The sequence below is a fragment of the Bos indicus x Bos taurus genome, chromosome 5 (assembly GCF_003369695.1).
Source record: "Bos indicus x Bos taurus breed Angus x Brahman F1 hybrid chromosome 5, Bos_hybrid_MaternalHap_v2.0, whole genome shotgun sequence".
Lineage (NCBI taxonomy): Eukaryota > Metazoa > Chordata > Mammalia > Artiodactyla > Bovidae > Bos > Bos indicus x Bos taurus.
The window spans coordinates 111,236,677-111,257,452 of record NC_040080.1 but is presented as its reverse complement, the minus strand read 5'-3'; the positions used below and the strand labels follow the sequence as shown (position 1 = coordinate 111,257,452).

The following is a 20,776-nucleotide window of genomic DNA, read 5'->3' as shown; positions in this document are numbered from 1 at the left end:
TAAAGAACCCCAAGGTTAGTAGAAGGAAAGAAATCAAAAAATTGGGGCAGAAATAAATGCAAAAGAAACAAAAGAGACCATAGAAAAAATCAACAAAGCTAAAAGCTGGTTCTTTGAGAAGGTAAATAAAATAGAAAAACCATTAGTCAGACTCATCAAGAAACAAAGGGAGAAGAATCAACAAAATTAGTAATGAAAATGGAGAAATCACAACAGACAACAAGAAATACAAAGGATCATAAGAGAATACTATCAACAACTATATGCCAATAAAATGGACAACTTGGAAGAAATGGATGAATTCTTAGAAAAGTATAACCTTCCAAAACTGAACCAGGAAGGAATGGAAAATCTTAACAAACCAATCACAAGCACAGAAATCGAAACTGTAATCAGAAATCTTCCAACAAATAAAAGCCCAGGACCAGATGGCTTCACAGCTGAATTCTACCAAAAATTTAGAGAAGAGCTAACATCTATCCTACTCAAATCTTCCAGAAAATTGCAGAGGAAGGTAAACTTCCAAACTCATTCTATGAGGCCACCATCACCCTAATACCAAAACCTGACAAAGATGCCACAGAAAAAAGAAAACTACAGACCAATATCACTGATGAATATAGATGTAAAAATCCTTAACAAAATTCTAGCAAACAGAATCCAACAACATATTAAAAAGATCATACATCATGACCAAGTGGGCTTTAGCCCAGTGATGCAAGGATTCTTCAATATTTGCAAATCAATCAATGTGATACACCACATTACAAATTGAAAGATAAAAACCATATGATTATCTCAATAGATGCAGAGAAAGCCTTTGACAAAATTCAACATCCATTTATGATAAAAAAAAAAAAAACCCCTCCAGAAAGCAGGCATAGAAGGAACATACCTCAACATAATAAAAGCCATATATGATAAACTCACAGCAAACATCCTCAATGGTGAAAAACTGAAAACATTTCCCGGAAAGTCAGGAACAAGACAAGGATGCCCACTCTCACCACTACTGTTCAACATAGTTTTGGAAGTTTTAGCCACAGCAATCAGAGCAGAAAAAGAAATAAAAGGAATCCAGACTGGAAAAGAAGAAGTAAAACTCTCACTGCAGATGACATGATCCTCTATATAGAAAACCCTAAAGACTCCACCAGAAAATTACTAGGGCTAATCAATGAATACAGTAAAGTTGCAGGACATAAAATTAACACACAGAAATCCCTTGCATTCCTATGTACTAACATTGAGAAAAGAGAAAGAGAAATTAAGGAAACAATTCCATTCACCATTGTGACGAAAAGAATAAAATACTTAAGAATAAATCTACCTACAGAAACAAAAGACCTATATATAGAAAACTATAAAACACTGATGAAAGAAATCAAAGACGACACAAATAGATGGAGAAATATACCATGTTCATGGATCAGAAGAATCAATATAGTGAAAATGAGTATACTATCCAAAGCAATCTATAGATTCAATGCAATTCCTATCAAGCTACCAACAGTATTTTTCACAGAACTAGAACAAATAATTTCACAATTTGTATGAAATTACAAAAAACCTCAAATAGCCAAAGCAATCTTGAGAAAGAAGAATGGAACTGGAGGAATCAACCTGCCTGACTTCAAGCTATACTACAAAGCAACAGTCATCGAGACAGTATGGTACTGGCACAAAGACAGAAATATTGATCAATGGAACAAAATAGAAAGCCCAGAGATAAATCCACACACCTATGGACACCTTATCTTTGACAAAGGAGGCAAGAGTATACAATGGAGAAAAGACAATCTCTTTAACAAGTGGTGCTGGGAAAACTGGTCAATCATGTGTAAAAGAATAAAACTAGAACACTTTCTAACACCATACATAAAATAAACTCAAAATGGATTAAAGATCTAAATGTAAGACCAGAAACTACAAAAATCCTAGAGGAAAACATAGGCAAAACACTCTCTGACATAAATCATAACAGGATTCTCTATGACCCATCTCCCAGAGCAATGGAAATAAAAGCAAAAATAATCAAATGGGACCTAATTAAACTTAAAAGCTTTTGCACAATGAAGGAACTATAAGCAAGGTGAAAAGACAGCCTTCCAAATGGGAGAAAATAATAGCAAATGAAGCAACTGACAAAGAATTAATCTCAAAAATATACAAGCAACTCCTGCAGCTCAATTCCAGAAAAATAAATGACCCAATCAAAAAATGGGCCAAAGAACTAAATAGACATTTCTCCAAAGAAGACATACAAATGGCTACCAAACACATGAAAAGATGCTCAGCATAATTCATTATCACAGAAATGCTAATCAAAACCACAATGAGGTACCATCTCAGACAGTCAGAATGGATGCTATCAAAAAGTCTACAAACAATAAATGCTGGAGAGGGTGTGGAGAAAAAGGAACCCTCTTACACTGTTGGTGGGAATGCAAACTAGTACAGCCACTATGGAGAACAGTGTGGAGAGTCCTTAAAAAAACTGGAAATAGAACTGCCTTATGACCCAGCAATCCCACTGCTGGGCATACACACCGAGGAAACCAGATTTGAAAGAGATATGTGTACCCCAATGTTCACCGCAGCACTGTTTATAATAGCCAGGACATGGAAGCAACCTAGATGTCCATCGGCAGATGAACAGATAAGAAAGCTGTGGTACATATACACAGTGCAATATTACTCAGCCATTAAAAAGAATGCATTTGAATCAGTTCTAATGAGGTAGATGAAACTGGAGCCTAGTATACAGAGTGAAGTCAGTCAGAAAGAAAAACACCAATACAGTATATTAACACACATATATAGAATTTAGAAAGATTACCAGTAACAATGACCCTATATGCGAGACAGCAAAAGAGACACAGATGTAAACAACAGATTGTTGGACTCTGTGGGAGAAGATGAGGGTGGGACAATTGGAGAGAATAGCATTGAAACATGTATATTATCATATGTGAAATAGATCACCAGTCCAGGTTTGATGCATGAGACAGGGTGCTCAGGGCTGGTACACTGGGATGACCCAGAGGGATGGGATGGAGAGGGAGGTGGGAGGGAGGGTCAGGATGGGGAACACATGTACACCCATGGCTGATTCACGTGAATGTATGGGAAAAACCACCACAATATTGTAAAGTAATTAGCCTCCAAATAAAGTAAAAAAAAAAAAAAAAAAGAAAGAAATAAGAAAAAAAAAGATTGCTGGGAGAAATATCAATAACCTCAGATATGCAGATGACACCACCCTTATGGCAGAAAGGGAAGAGGAACTGAAGAGCCTCCTATTGAAAGTGAAAGAGGAGAGTGAAAAATTTGGCTTAAAACTCAGCATTCAGTAAACTAAGATCATGGTATCTGGTCCCATCACCAGATGGGGAAACAATGGAAACAGTGACAGACTTTATTTTGCGGGGGCTCCAAAATCACTGCAGATGGTGACTGAAGCCATGAAATTAAAAGATGCTTGCTCCTTGGAAGAAAAGTTATGACCAACCTAGGCAGTTTATTAAAAACCAGAGACATTACTTTGCCAACAAAGGTCTGTCTAGTGAAAGCTATGGTTTTTCCAGTAGTCATGTATGGATGTGAGAGTTGGACTCTACAGAAAGCTGAGTGCCAAAGAACTGATGCTTTTGAACTGTGGTGTTGGGGAAGACTTTTGACAGTCCCTTGGACTGCAAGGAGATCCAACCAGTCCATCCTAAAGGAGATCAGTCCTGGGTGTTCATTGGAAGGACTAATGCTGAAGCTGAAACTCCATACTTTGACCACCTGATGTGAAGAACTGACTCATTGGAAAAGACTCTGATGCTGGGAAAGATTGAAGGCAGGAGGAGAAGGGGACAACAGAGGATTAGATGGTTGGATGGCATCACCGACTCGATAGACATGCGTTTGAGTAAACTCTGGGCGTTAGTGATGGACAGGGAGGCCTGGTGTGCTGTAGCCGATGAAGTTGCAAAGAGTAGGATATGACTGAGCAACTGAACTTAACTGAACAGAAATGGATACATTATTATTTAATTATCTGTACCCTTACTGTTTGTTGTTTCTGTTTGGGGCTTCATAAATAAGAATGCAATTACCATCTTTATACTTAAAGTTACTGATGTATAATTGACATATGATGATAAATGACATACAGTATATTTTTTAACAGTGATGGGATTGGCTGGTCAGTTCAAACAAAAAGATATCAGTAGACCCATGTTTACCAAGACCCAATATCAGATTAAGACTAGGTATGGAATTAAATATTGAAAAAATAAGAAATAGAAACAGTTTAAAAATAATTTCATACTTTCTTCAACATAGTCAATGTTTGTCTCTTTTACTGTGTTAATTCAAAATGTATGGCTCAAAGATTCTGCTTCCATCATATGCCCAATATAGCTAGCAATGCAAATCCCAACTCCTACTTTACAGTCACAAATTTGATTGGCCCATTCACTTACCTACAGTAGAGGCTTGAACCTGGATGCTTCCTATTCCAACTCTGAAGTATTTGTAAGCAACAGCAAGAGTTTCTGAATCTAACTATTTGTATTGAAATATTAAGTCTTTCAGGCTGCAAGGCTGTTCTTCAGGAGCAACTAGTACAGTAGGAAATGAGTAGCTTTTGTGCCCTGTACTTGGGAGGGGGGAATAAATCAAGCCTTCTGTAGTAACCATATCTTAATATGCCTCTGCAGCCTTCACACATTTTCTTTTCATGAAAATTGAGGTAGGAATATGAAGAGTGCCTTAGCCCGTTCAGGCTGCTCTAACAGAATACTGTAACATGAGTATCTCTTAAACAGGTATTTCTCACAGTTCTGGAGGCTGAGGCTTCTAGGATTAAGGTGTCCACAGGTTCTGTCTGATGAGAACCTCCTTCATGGTTCATACACAGATGTTTTCTCTGTCCTCACAGGTAGAAGGAGTGCATCTCTTTGGGGTCTCTTTTATAAGGCCACTAATCTCATCCATGAGGGCTTGACCCTCAAGACCTAATCACTTCACAAAGGTCCTGCCTCCAAATACCATCACACTGGGGATTCTGTTCCAATGTATGATTTTTAGGGGGATATTAATAGTCTATACCAAAGAGGTCTAAGAAATTGAAAGCATCAGAAGAGTTGAGAATTCCTAAAGGTGTCAGGTCCTATTTCTGCATTTTTTTCCTGTCTAATTTTTATATTCAAATTTCTACCTGTGTAGATTCACAAGTCAGAAATAACTAGATACGTTGCTCCTAATCTTGGCCCTGGTTGTTATTATACAATTACTCTTCCCAGGTTTGCTTGTTTTGATTGTGTGTGTGTGTGTGTGTGTGTGTGTTTTCTAGCCATCCCCAAAAGAGAATTCCAAGTACAGCTCTAATGAGGAATATCAAAACTCTTAAATTCAGTTTGAGCTTTATATCACAAGATAAACAAAATTTTGAAAGTTTTCCAATGAGTACCTGTTTCAAGAAGGAAAGACAAAGCTTCTGAATCAGCAAGATGGAAGTGATAAGTTTTTAAGTCTACTATTTTAGAGAGAAGTTCTACTTTTTAACTTGAATCTGAAAATTGTTTTTGAGTATTAGGAACTCATTATCACATAGTTATAGAACACTTTTCTAATTTTGAAAACCTTTTCTTACCTGGGCTTCCCTGATAGTTCAGTTGGTAAAGAATCTGCCTGAAATGCAGAAGACCCCAGTTTGATCCCTGGGTTGGGAAGATCTGCTGGAGAAGGGATACACTACCCACTCCAGTATTCTTGGGCTTCCCTTGGGCTCAGCTGGTGAAGAATCTGCCTGCAATGCGGGAGACCTAGGTTCGTTCCCTGGGTTGGGAAGATCCCCTGGAGAAGGGAAAGGCTGCCCACTCCAGTATTCTGGTCTGGAGAATTCCATGGACTGTATAGTCCATGGGGTTGCAAAGAATTGGACACGACTGAGCAACTTTCACTTCACTTTTCTTACTTGTTTTTCTCATGTGGTCCTCAAGATAGGCCTGCAAGGTTGTTATAAAGGTAATATTCTCAGAAAATTGAAGCTTAGAGACCCTAGATAATGTACATACATCATCTTGCTCCACATCTAGCACATAGGTGGCATTCAATACTGGCCATTGCTTTTGTCAGTATTGACCTTCAAAGTCACCCAATTTGTAATGGTAGAGCTAGGACTGAAGTCTAGGTCATACAATTCCAACACAGAACATCTCAAAGACTGTTCCATTTTCCTCTTGCCCTTAAAGTAGGACAGAATTATTCTGAAATTTTTCAGTTTTTGTACCGCTAGGAACCATGGCAAGCAGACCAAGGTAAAAATTTGCAGCCCAGCCTGTTCATATGGTTTGTGTTCACGTAAATTGTGAAGATAACATCAGAAATATGCCAACCATTGGCAGCAAGAGGGTGCGGGGAAAACATATGAAGGACTAAAATGATATGCACCTATTGCAGCAGTCTGCTGATGTCAGGATGCTGAAGAGGGGGTTACAAGGTACAGTCAGTTCAGAGATCACTTGAGGACTGGTTGGAAAGTGCGGTAGAAACTTGTTCTCTTTTTAAAACTTTTTAATTGAAGTGCAGTTTATTTACAATGTTGTTAACTGCAAATGTTGTTAATTTCTGCTATATAGCAAAATTATTCAGTTGTATCTATGTGTGCATACACACACACACATTCTTTTTTGTATTCCTTTCCATTATGGTTTATCTCTGGATATTGAACATATTATAGTTCCCTGTGCTACACAATAGGACCTCATTGTTTATCCATCCTATATATAATAGCTTATATCTGCTCACCTCAACCTCCCACTCCATCCTTACCCACCCCTCTCCCCTTTGGCAAACACAAATCTGTTCTCTATGTCTATGAGTCTATTTCTGTTTTGTAGATAAGTTCATTTGTGCTATATTTTAGATTCCACATATGTAATATCATATGGTGTTTGTCTTTCTCTTTCTGACTTACGTCATTCAGTATGAAAATCTCTAGTTGCATCCACGTTGCCGCAAATGGCATTGTTTCCTTCTTTTTTATGGCTGAGTAGTATCCCATTATAGATGTGTACCACACCTTCATTATCCATTCATCTGTCAGTGGACATTGAGATTGTTTCCATGTCTTGGCGATTGTGAACAGAAACTGTTCACAATCTAGCACATTTTTTTCTCTCTTTCACTTTTCACCACAAGTTCTACCTCCAGTCTTCTTCCTACCAGTCCCCAGAACTGTCTTATCACTAGGGAATGTATATTGTGAAAAGCAAAGAGTAGGATTATACAAGAGGTCCCCAAAGCATCTTAAGTCCCAAAAGAAGGGGTGATGGATTTAACAAATGGCACCAACTATTTGAGGGAGATGATGGGAGAGGAAGAAAAGGAGGGGCATGGTAGTAGAGGAGTCACCATCACTTTATGGCAGACTGATGCCTAAACCAGTATGATTTGTTCTGCTTCCCCAGCCCTGCCACACACACACACACACACACACACACACACTCCTTTCCTTCCTTCAAAATGTAATGTTTTTTTCATTGTCATGGGTTTGTCTTCTCGTTTCTACTGTCCTAGAAATATAATAGGGAGAAGGCAATGGCACCCCACTCCAGTACTCTTGCCTGGAAAATCCCATGGACATCATAATTTCAGCTGAGGTCCAGGTCAGCCAAATTCCAAGTTAGAATTTTCATCAGTGATACAGAATACACCCCTTGCCCAATCCACTGCAGTTTGAAAAAAACAAAAAACAAAAACTCCCTATTTCTTCTTAACTAGCTCAGTATCCTCTTTCCTAAAAAGTACCTTGACCACATACCTAAGTTATTGTCTTTTCTTCAATTTTTTTCCAACCGGAAACAAATGCAGTAGGTTGTTCTTTATACATTCATGACCACCACTCTTATCTGTCTTTCCATTGGTGTTGAAAGCATGACAAAGAAAACCACTTCAAATTCAACTGATTTGGACTAAAAGGCACTAGTCTGGGAGCTGAGCCAACAAATAAAGTGGCAAAAACTTATTTGAGCCAATTAGATAGGGATATGCAAATTAATTGGCCATGATATCAGGGTCAAGCCACAATATGCATAAACTGGCATCTTATTGAGCTAACGAGATAGGAATGTGCATATTAAGTTGGTCATGATGTCAGAAGGCTTCATCCTAATTTTAGGCTTGAATGTTGCAATATAAAATTCTGTGACACTTTGAAAGGCTTAATTACAACATGGATAAAATAGTATGAATCCCTAAGATGTGAACAAACTGACCTGTGAAAGAAATGACAAATCTTTAAACTGGATCATCCAAAAATGTGAGACCCAGCCACATTTCCCACCAAACACAGAGAGATGCTATGCCTGAAGGGCTAACTGGTTTGGATGAAGTGAGAAGAGCAGACATGAGACATGGGCTAGATCAGACATCAGAAAATATGAACAACAGGCTGAAAGCATTCATTCAGAACAGCACCAAAACTCTGAAATAAGTCCCTTAGCCAGCAGATACATATCCAATCTTACGACAAACATCATTTGAACACACACTCAGTGCCAGGCACAATGCCAGTCCTCGGCTGTACACATGAAAACAGCAGACACTCACACCACACAATGTGAGCCAGATACCCTTCTAAACGCTTTACCTGTGTGAGCTGACTTAATTCCCACTTACAACCCTATGATGTAGATAAATATTTTTAATGCTATTTTATTGGTAGAAGTAAAGCACAGAGAGGAAACTTTCCCAAGGTCACAGAATCAGTATTTGGCAGATTTAGGGTCTCAACCCAAGAAGTCTTCAGACTCTATGAATAAAACATGACTTCTCAGGCATTATTCTTTCTCACCATGTTCAACCTGGATGACAGATGGTTAACTACCTGTTATAGTTTGAGAGATGGCCAAAAATTCTACCTGATTCCAACACTGCTTTATGCTGAAACTAAAACTAGATCATGGAAGCCATTGCTGCTGCTGCTGCTAAGTCGCTTCAGTCGTGTCCGACTCTGTGCAACCCCATAGACAGCAGCCCACCAGGCTCCCCCGCCCCTGGGATTCTCCAGGCAAGAACACTGGAGTGGGTTGCCAAAGTGAAAGTGAAGTCACTTCAGTCGTGTCCAACTCTGTGCGACCTCATAGACAGCAGCCCACCAGGCTCCCCTGCCCCTGGGATTATCCAGGCAAGAACACTGGAGTGGGTTGCCATTTCCTTCTCCAATGCATGAAAGTGAAAAGTGAAAGTGAAGTCACTTCAGTCGAGTCCAATCTGTTTGACCCCATAGACAGCAGCCTATTAGACTCCTCCATCCATGGGATTTTCCAGGCAAGAGTACTGGAGTGGGGTGCCATTGCCTTCTCTGTGGAAGCCATTAATATGTAATAAATTTGATTGATTGTTCAACTGGATTTTGGTGACTTAAATAGCAAAGACAGGATCAGTGAGTTCATAAGATCAGACATAAATTATTAGTGGATTTCCAGGCTGATTGTGTCAGTTTCTCAGTGTACAGATTGGTAGGTTATTTTTAATGATTGATTCATTATGCACCAAAGAGGATGAGATATAAAACGGTGAAATTTCAAATGTATCAGAAGAGTAGGGATGTTGCTGGAACCTTAAGAAAGAAAGTTCAGGTCAAAGGGACCCAAGTGACTGTTAGGTGCTCATGCTCAGCCATGTCCGAACCCCAAGGACCATAGCCTGCCAGGCTCCTCTGTCCATGGAATTTTGCAGGCCAAAATCCTGGAGTGGGTTGCCATTTCCCTCTCCAATTAGGTGCTAGAGGAAGACTAAAGAAAAGTTTTACCAGCTACTCAGTATCAATGGCTGATTGAAATCTTGCTCTCCCTATAAAAGGCTATGGGACTCTGTGAGCCAATCTTATGTATTTAAATAAGAAAATCAAAGAAATTAGAATTGCAACATACCAAGAAAAGAGAGCGCCGCTGAACAATGTTAAAAAGATCTGCAGATGGAAAAGTAGAAATAGTTCCAAAAAACGCTGTGAATTTTTACTAAGTCATCTTGAAACTTCCATTTTGAAGGTAACATACATGTTTCCAGCCACTGAAATTCCAAGCTCAGTGAATAAAAAAAATCTTTGTTGAGTAGGTTGAGTAATCCAGAGTGTGGTAGATGAGCTTCAGTGTGGGTAAGCTTAGAATATATTGAAAGGAAAAAGTGTTAGAGTATAAAAATAATAGGGTCAATTATAAGCCAAGAACAGTCATCTAGAGTCATCCTTTGAAGACATTTATCAAGTGTGCCACTACAAAAAAGAGGCTTGGTGTTGTCATGGAAGATTTTACAAATACAAGAGGGGGAAAATGCCCTACCTTGACCCAGACTAAAGCCCATCCATGTGTGGTGTGCCTGTGGTTACGGTCCGAAAGAGCGTAGGGTTAAAGGACCAGCTGCCAGAGAGGCCGCTGAAACAGGGATGAAGGAGCTGTGTGTGAGGACAGGCTTAGAAGACTGGGACTTTGTAGTACGGAAAAGGAAAGCTGAGCAGAGAGATGATTAAAGTCTGAATCATGAAAGGCTGAGCTACAGTGAGACCTACCTGTTTGTCACATCCCACAATGCTAGAATTAGGGAGGGACTCTGATGCTTGAAAGAAAGTAGATAAAAGGGAGGGCCACTGAGAATCATCTCAAAGGCACCTTTCTACTCAAGTTCTTTGCCAAAATTTCTCTGCTGCTTTATAGTTGAGTAGTAAAACTTGTCGGAGAAGGCAATGGCACCCCACTCCAGTGCTCTTGCCTGGAAAATTCCATGGACGGAGGAGCCTGGTAGGCTGCAGTCCATGGGGTCTCTAGAGTTGGACACGACTGAGCGACTTCACTTTCCCTTTTCACTTTCATGCACTGGAGAAGGAAATGGCAACCCACTTCAGTGTTCTTGTCTGAAGAATCCCAGGGATGGGGGAGCCTGGTGCGCTGCCATCTATGGGGTCGCAGAGTTGGACACAACTGAAGCAACTTAGCAGCAGCAGCAGTAAAACTTGTTGCTGTAGGAGATGGAATGGGTTAAGATCAATGTATGGATCTGTTTTCAGTTATAGGCTTGAAAGGGGAATCTCTAAAGCTTTACTGTGTGTTGTCTTGTAGGACCCTGTGCTTTTCCATGAGTAACCATCAGAAACAGACCCCACAGCTGCACAACTCACTGATTCAACCTAGAATGGCTCTATTTGCTTCCCTGAGTTTCCATTCATTCCCACTATCCTCTGTTTTCCATTCAGGATACAGAATGAATAGGGAAAGTCAGATTTAATCGATGACTGCACTGGCAGGATTGAAGTCCCAAATAATTGTTTTTAAACTGTGTTTAGTGGGCTTTAAGAGATTTTATTATCTATACTATATGTATTTGATAAAACTATTTATTTAAAAAAAAACTATTTTAGTTTTTAAATAAAACTATTAAAAATATATTGCATTTGTGTCAATGTTATAAATTAACTATGTGTACTCACTCCTGGCCTACTCTCTGTGGCACCATGGACTGTAGCCCGCCAGACTCCTCTGTCCAGGGAATTTTCCAGGCGAGAACACTGGAGTGGGTTGCCACTTCCTACTTCAGGGAATCCGACCCAGGGACTGAACCTGCATCTCTTGCAACTCCTGCAAGATTCTGTACCATTGCGCCACCTAAATTAACTATATTTAAAATGTTAAAAATATATTACAAATGGCTTTGCTATTTTTCACTTCCTTTCATGAAACTGCCTGTTTCCCATTAGGCCTGGAACAGTTAGGTAACAAAAATGGAAAATACTATCAAGTCCAAAATACCATAACGATGCTCGGAGACATAGAAACATCAAAAACAATCTTTTTTTTTAAAAAAATGCACTTTATTATAGTCATTTCCACTTTCAAAAGGATATATTGTTTGTGTTTGGTCCCTTCATCCTTTATTCCTGATTTGTTATAAATTTATCTCTTTTTCCTTCCTTTTTATGGCCTTGCCACTTGCTTGTCCCATGAGCTACCTTGAGAACAGGGATTGTATGCTTGTCTTCTCAGAGGGCTTGGCACTAATATTAGGGAGAAATACTTCAACCCTCCCTACCTAAACAATCAGTTATGGATTTTAAGATTCTGCCAATCTAACTGCTTACTTTGCCTTTATCTTCCAACTAATCTGACTTTAATTTTTTTCCATTTAATGAAATTATTTTGGCATCAGAGTAATAATACTATAATAGAAATACCAACTAAGAAATAAGATCAGAAACAAAACCGTTTTCTTGAAATTAAATTTAGCTGTCATTTTCAGATTTTTATTTTTTCCTTTATTCCCCCACTTCCTTAGTACTTAAAAAGAAAAAGTGGAACAGACATTCTCCAGGAGGTAAAGGAAAAGAGTAACCCAGAAATGCACACATTTCCATATTTATTCCTCAATGAGGGTCATAAAGACATTTTCCTGTGAAGAAGTAAAGACAAAAATGGTCCCCTAGTCACATCTCTAGCCCAGCGTGAACAGATAAAGCAGTGGCTCATCACCTTACTTTTTCACTCCTTTATAGACTAACTCCTTATAAAAGTCAAGAGACCATAGCAGCTGGTTGCCTTCAAAAATTCCTAATAGACTAATTTTTGCTATCATTCTTAGTGTTCCCAGGAAAACTAGGAGGTTTTCTATTATTTTTTTCTTCTACAAAAAAAAAAGACTTTGTTTCCTTGCAAAGTTAACTTTTTACCTTTGAGATGAGCACATGATTTGATCTCCTTGGGAAATCTCAAAATGCTTTTACTCAAAACTAAAGCAATGTTATTGAGACTGACTTAAAACATTCTAGACTTCAAACTACTGATGTCAGCCAACGATATGACAGTGTGATTAATTGTTCCATGTGAACCAAAAAGAGTTAAATGCATATTTTGTGATGGCACACTTGCAGAGCTAATACATGTTCATATGGAACTGTAGAAGTCAGTTATCTACGGATGTTATAGCTGCCATTTGTTAGCATTATGGACTTGCATAACCTAATTAATTAAACAAATGCGTTCACACATAGCACTGTTACACTATTGTCCTTGATCTTTAGTTTTCAAATTATGGAGAAGCTTCATAAAACTAAGATAACTTACAACTCCACCACTAATTTTCAATGGAAGGTAAAAAATTAAGTCCCCAAACTAGTCCTTCTAATCCCTTTCCATTCACAAAGAGTTCAAAGGAACAATTTGAAACTCATTAAAGTTTTTTATTTACATATTTTATACATGTACATATAACATATGCATTGTATAAGAATGAGATCATAAAAATCAGAATTACTCTAATATTTTTTCACCTACCAGTAGATAATAGAGACTCCTCCAGGCCAGTATGTATAAATGTGCCATTACTTCTTCTAGTTATATGACATCCTCTTGTTTGGATATACCATAGTATATTCAGTAATTCCCTTATAAATATAACTGTAAAGAAAACTAACTTCACCAAAGGACTTAAAGCAAGACCGAAATAGAATAATGTGTTCCTGGATAGGAATATAATCAAGATATCAGTTCCTCCCAAACCAAGTCCCATCAACAGATTGAAAGAGAGCAAAGGCATCAATATCCCTGCAATACAAAGTGTTCCTACATATCAATAAGAGAAAGAAACAAACGGGAAAGTTCCAATTTTTTAATGTTTCTAAAATTTTCTTGCTGCTGCTTCTACTACTGGCTCCTGTTGTTGAAAGGTTAAAATATTACATTTACACAGTTTCATCATGCCTCTAAATAAGAAACAATTTTAAAGTAAGATGCAATTACCCTAAGTTCAAAACCTAAAAATGCGTTGCTTAAAAAGACGACCTGGATTGATTGCAAAGAATATACATACTTACACACAAAATCAGGACATTAGCTTGTAAATTTTCAAATTTTCATCAGGTATATTTGCAGGTTTCTGAATCCATTAACACACTCAATCCAGCAGCATTGCTTTGATAGAAGTTGAATTTATCTGTGACAATCACTAAAAATTAAAAGCATGCTGCATACCTTTACCAAAGTCAAAACCAACATGTTTCAAAGGATTTCTTGATTTCTAGTTTCTACAAGACTACTTAAACATTTGAAAGCAGCTTATACTAAAGTTGCCAATTCCAAGTGTATAGTATCTAGAAAATACTCTTGAATTTTCTAGTACCTTTTTACATGCAGTGAGAACATTATAAAGGAAACCAGCCCTGAAAAGCTGTATTACAGGGAAACTTCAGTTTACTATAATTAGAAATCTATTTTAACCTTAACTGGAAGGTATGCACTTGTTTTATATAAGAATTTCACTGAAAAATTTCTAAGAAGAGTTTCGTGGCAGAGATTTTAAAAGAGGCAGTGAACACTTATGAATTATGCAAGTCTGAACTTTCATTTTAATAACTTCATTAAAATATAAAAACCTTAAAAGCCTCCCAACAGGAATTTAGCTTTACAGAAAGGCTTTATAGTGCCCTGACCTTGCCAAAAGGCATGCCTTAGGCATAATTTAACAGTTATTACAGGGCAGAGCCTAATAATAAAGACCCATCTGAAAATACCAGTATTTGTCCCTGTCTCCTCGGCCTCCACTGGAGCTGCAACTCAGCCATAAACAGACCCGCTCCTGAGAGACCGCAGGATGCAGCAGAAAAGGAACAGCAACTGACATTGGAAAACCTGGATCTGAAGCCTTTAACCTTTCTGATTCTGATCATTTATACCGCTGCAGTATTAATAGCACGGCTGTGGTATTAGCAAATGAAGGAACGCCAGGTGGAAACCAGTTTGACAGCACTATGCAAGTGTTGGTTATTCTAAAGCCAAAGACAGTTCTAGGTTAACTGTTTTTCTCACCATATCCTGGTTCCTAGAAAATATAGTCTTCTGTGGCTAATGCACATATTTAAAGAATGTGCTTCCATTATTTGGATGGCAATCACATTCTTGGGCTCACCTACTCTAGGAGACCTATGCCAAGGCCAGCAGAGCCTGCTCCCCTCTTCTGTTAGTACTTGACCACAAAACCTAGCACATCGGATAAGCAGTTAGACCAGCAGTGTATTTCTCAAGTATGTATTTCTACCACTTTCAACTCAGTTATTTGAATTTTCTAAGAGTTCTCCTCCAAGCGGTTCTTTATGATCACCAACCCAAGATAAATACAGTTCACTTGCTAACAAATAGGAATAAAAATATAGACTGTCATCTTAATTATCTAGTTGAGGCCTGGTAGCTGCATAAACTCTCTGTAAAATGAAAACACCGCAAGATGGAACCTGGTGTTGCTTTGTTCACTTGACTAGAAGGAGCAAGGCCTTGTCCCAGGGCAACTCCCCCTTGTCTTTCCAAATAATGAATACCTTTATTTCCAAGTACATACAATGAGTCAGCATTTGTTGCCCTTTGTTTCTGCATAACTGAGTGGTCAAGATTCCAACATTCAACTTAGCTCTGCTGCTGCTGCTGCTAAGTCGCTTCAGTCGCGTCCGACTCTGTGCAACCCCATAGACGCCAGCCCACCAGGCTCCGCCATCCCTGGGATTCTCCAGGCAGGAATACTGGAGTGGGTTGCCATTTCCTTCTCCATTAACTTAGCTCTACAAATTCTCAAATGTCCACAACACCAAAAGAGAAGTACCCATGTAAACTCCCACATCCTTATAGCCCTTGACTCTCTTTAGCTTGTTCTCCTCTAGCTAAAATTCTCCTTTTCTGTATCAAACATATCCCCAAGGTTGGGGCCATCCTGGCATTTTAAAAAATGGGGAACACTCTGGTTGGATTATGCTTCTACTCTGCAGCCTTCACCTTACATCAAATGAATGGTTCTACCTACCAACAGGAAAAGCAGCTCAGATAAAATACTAAGAAAGTAGTGAAGAAATGTGAAGAATTGTGCTATAGTAGAGATGATCCCTCTATGTCACTTTGATTTGTTATTTAACTAATCGCTAAATTTGCCTACATCAGTAACTTTGAACTGTGCCTCTCTCAAGCTAGCTAGCCTGACCCAAGGTTAAACCCATTGCTTAGGAAGCATTTTCTGTGAAGCTAAAAACCTGAAGACTATCTATATTCCAGGGATAAAAAGTGTCAGAGCTTCACAGAATGCCAAGACAGATATAAACACAAGATTAGGAGGTACATTCCAGCTTGATCCTCACGTTTAAAAACTTACCACAAACCTATTTCGATCAGGGCTGCTTTTATTTTTTTTTAAATCAAGATATATTTAGTATTCCTGGAATAATATTCAACACAATAGAATTAAAGTATTACGTAAGTTCAGTCCAAAACTGAAGATGCTATCCTTAAACCAAATTAAATTTACAGATTTTTATATATAAATAGATACAGCTTTCAAATTACCTTCCCACATAATTACAGCATATAGATTTTCATTCTTAAAATCACCACTTGAAAAATTTTTTAATCAAAACTAGGTTAGCCATCTTTAATGCTATAAGAGAAACCAGTTTTAAAAGCTACTAGAACTTAACATTTGCTTGCAAACAAGATATAGGAATGGGATGTTTTTTTTTTTTCATCTTGAGTGGGTCCATGTGCACAAAGATTTTTATGTTTGACCTCTGTTGGTATGGATGGGTCCTGTCATTACCTCCCTAACCATTTAAATTTCCATTTAATTTGAAATGTAAAAACAGCTGTATAATTTTCTTACCAACTGAGATTATACATTTCAAAGATGAGACTCTGGCAACACAGCTTATGTACTCTACACTGAGAAATCTGGAATACCGCATTAGTTTCTGGAAGCACAGTTAAGAGGACAGATATTAACTTTCTGAAGCAAATTTGGAGGGAAATCAGTCATGTAGAAGGCAGATCCAGTCTCAGTTAAGGAACCATTCAAGGAATTGGAGATGCTAAAGCTACGAAAGAACAGACTTAGAGAGGACAGTATGTTACCTACCTGCAAATACATGGGGAAATAATTGAACTTACTCTTGTTAACTCTGAAGATCTGAACAGGAATCATGGGTATATGCAGTGGAGATTCATAGTCAGTTCCATTTCAGCACCTAATCAAAGGCTTAAAGGCAAGCTTAGCAGAACATTGGGTCAGAAATGGTGCCTGACTCACTGCCAAAGGTTTGGAGGGATTTAACAGGTTGACGCCCCATCTCCTAAGACTGTCTCATTCTAGGTGATAACTGAAGCTCTAATGATCATGCTCAGCCTAAAGCTCTATTAGCACATGGAAGAATGTATCTATTAAAAACACATTTATCCCCACCAACCACCAGTATTTTTTTTTCCATAAAAAAATGAGAATGGAGGACTACCACTGATGATGAGGAGGATCCTATAATCTAGCCAATGCTACTTTTGGTCTTGTTTCATCCTAATCCCATGAGGTCAAGATTCTCCCCATATGCAAATGAGGAAACAAAAGCTTGTAAAATTAATAGACTTGCTGTAGGTCACAGAGGGAATGAAGTCAGGTTCCAGCTCCTCACCCAGCTGCGTCTGTTACCTAAGCTTGTCTGCTTACCAACTACATTCCACTGTCTAGACGATGCACACTAATTTCAATTGGCCATAATCCCCAAACCTAGAAACCTCAACCGCAGAAGATAATAAATGCTTTTGAGCTGCAAAATGATCAGTTGACTCACAATTAATACCCTCTATAGATTATTTTGACAAAGTAATGATGTCCAACTGTGCCTGCAAATGCCAACACATGCAAATGCCTGAGACTTCACAGATAAACAGTGAACGTCCTCATGAACAACAAAAGAGAAGCTGCTCTTTATTCTTGTGTGTGTGTGTGTGTGTGTGTGTGTCTTATTTCTGCTGGAAAATAATGTCCTGAAGGAATTTATGGTCTTTCCAACTAAAAAAGAAAAAGAAAGATCCAGGGAAGAGGGAAAAGGCTAGTGTTCACAAGTTTACATAATACAGAAGAGAGCAGGCATGAAACAGAGCTGCGGCTTCCCAGTGGGAAGGCAGTCACACGCAGCCAGTGAGTCCCTGGGCAGTTTTAATTTCCTTTAATCATTTCAGAAGTCGTGCCTCAGAGGTGTGAGCTAAGAAGCTTCCTTTGCCTTTCTTTTTCACTCCTCCTCTTTTCAGTTTGGCACAAAGTCACAAGAAGAGCAAAACCAATGAGCCTGAGTGGAAGCAATTTAAGTCTGTGCTTCTCCAGGAAACTTCCCCATTATCCTAGTCCCATCATCGTTGGTCTTTACCTCGTACTGTCCATGCATTTCATGAACACAGGCTTGTCTGTCTGAGGGTGTCCCATAAATGCCTTTCCCCATTCACGAGACTGAGTTCTTTATCATTAGGGCCACCAGGCACTCTGTTTATCCCTTTCTCTCTGTTCCCACGGCACACCAGAGTTATCCCTTACCATGCATGACTTATCACACGTTGTAGGTGTCTGTGGCTCTCTCTGAATTCCTTTCACCAGAGACCTGACTAAATTCATTTCTGTGTGGCCATCATCTAGCACTGCCTGAAGTAGGGCCCCATAAGGGTTGAAATAAAATGAAAATGCAAATGTTTCATTTTATCCTTCCATATTGGGCTTATAATATGAACTGAGGTGAGCTGAATCAAAAGTTGAACTGAATACACTGTGTCACAATAAAAGTATCCAGATTACAATTATACACATAGATGAACATTAGCACAGCCCAGCTATGACATTGTGCAATTCTAACGACTGACACTCCTCGGATTACCTATTACGCTATCATAGAAAGGACAGCATCTTTAGGCATAATACTGTAGTTATTTCCTTCAACTGAGCCCATCCTGGTAGTCTAAAACACTGTAGATTTATAGAATGACTAGGAAATGTAGAACAAACCTCTGGAAGGTTGACAGTATGTCTGAAAAAACAAATGATGTATAAAATAGCGTGAACTAACATTACACTACTGATTATACAGGAGGATTCCTTCAACAAGAAGATTTTAAATTTTATTTCCCAGGCTAAGTCACTTTCTCAGTCCAAGATGTGTTGTCGCCCTGTGAGAGGGAGAAAGTCCAACACGATCAGGTCCTCACCTCACTCTTCCTTGTTACTGGTTTTAAAGTCAGAGATAATCAGCAAGTCAATCACCATCGGGCTAAGCCCTACACTGGGTACTCAAGATTCAGTCAATAAAATAGACATGGTCCATCCCCATATGGAGTCTATAGTCTCAAAAAGAATGAAGCATAAAAATTCTATTTATTAGGGAAAAAACAACAAGGTATGAAATTAAAGGTTTCCCTCACCCAGTGTCCGTAGACTCTAGCTTCAGAGTTATAAGCAATTCTTCTCAAACAAATGTTTTTTCAAAAAAAATTATTTACATGGGGAGGGGGGAGGGAGGAGGGTTCAGGATGGGGAGCATGTGTATACCTGAAATTAAAAAAAAAAAAAAATTAAAAAATTTAAAAAAATTAAAAAAAAAAAAAAAGAAAAAAAAAATTATTTACAAGCCAATTAAATATTTTATGAAGATCAAAGTGAGAACAGGACTGAGGAGAAGCTATCCCTTCTTTACAATCAATGTTTAAGCAGCTTACAATTGTCTAATAATGACATTGTCTAATAATGAATTGTCTAATAACACCAATTTTAAGATTTCTAATTAGTAAGACTTCTGGAGCACATTCTTCTTGCATGTTTATTGTAGGTTTATAAATTTTATACATCTACTATTATAGTAATATAAAATGAACATTATGAACTTCTTTAAAAATAAAAAAGTAAAACCTATGCAAAAATAAAATACACATTTTACATTTATGAAAGACAAAAACATAATTCTCCCTTTCAATGTTATTACCATAACTACTGTCAGTAAATATGCCTCAATTGAAAATATTGTTTTAACCTTGTGACACAGGAATTCACACGTTTATTTCACTTAGTTCTAAAAAGAAGTGTCAAATTTGAAAAAATACCTCACAAAGTCACAATATTTACTATGAATTGAGATTCACAGTAAATATAAATCAGTTTCTGATATTTAAAAAAAAAAAAAGATTTTTGGCCACTTCTCTAATGTGAAATAGATCATTTTTACCTCTATGTCTGACACTGAGCTCACTCTAGAAACCACCAGTTCTGTCACATTCTTATTTTTTACTCATGTAAAATATATTTGCATTATCAAGTTTAAGTCACCTTCATTTTTCAAGAATCATTTTAAGCAATATGCTCATTTTGTGAGGATTAGTTTGGCTAAAATTAAATATAATCCATAAATAAGTATAACTTAATTCACATAAACTCCAGTACATAGCAGAACACAGCAAGCAAATAAGCAAGCCAAGCAAGGGTCCCCAGGCGCCCCCGCCTCCACTGTGAGCCCCCACGGCCCCCACAGGAGCCCTGAACACTGCCCGTGGATCATGCCCAAACAAAGGCGCCACATGGTTCTGTACCTCAAATCTTTGTAAATCTCTAACCTGGTCTTATTCTTAGAAGAAAAAAAAATAAATAAAACAAGAAATTCTAATATTTTCTTCCCTATGGAGAACATTTAACTCTACACTGAAGACCACAGAAAACTAAGTTTCCAGTTTATATGCCAAAAATCTGCCAATCATACTACATTTTCTTTTCCTTTCTTTTCTTTTACCACAGAAGATATTATATCATGTTGTTTCAATTTTCCTTCCTTAAAAAAAATCGATTATTCATTAACCAGGCGGGCAATGCATTGTAATTTATTAACTAGCGAATGAGAGAAATATTTCAGACTTTGCAAGACTGCAAGATAAATATTTCAGGCTTTGCAAGCCACTTGGTTTCT

At 38.0% G+C, this 20,776-nt stretch overlaps 1 protein-coding gene across 3 annotated transcripts in view; it reads left to right on the top strand.

Moving 5' to 3' along the window:
• Positions 1 to 20,776, top strand: part of SYT1 (synaptotagmin 1) — a 606,041-nt gene that overhangs the window by 504,993 nt on the left and 80,272 nt on the right. The window lies entirely within an intron of this gene.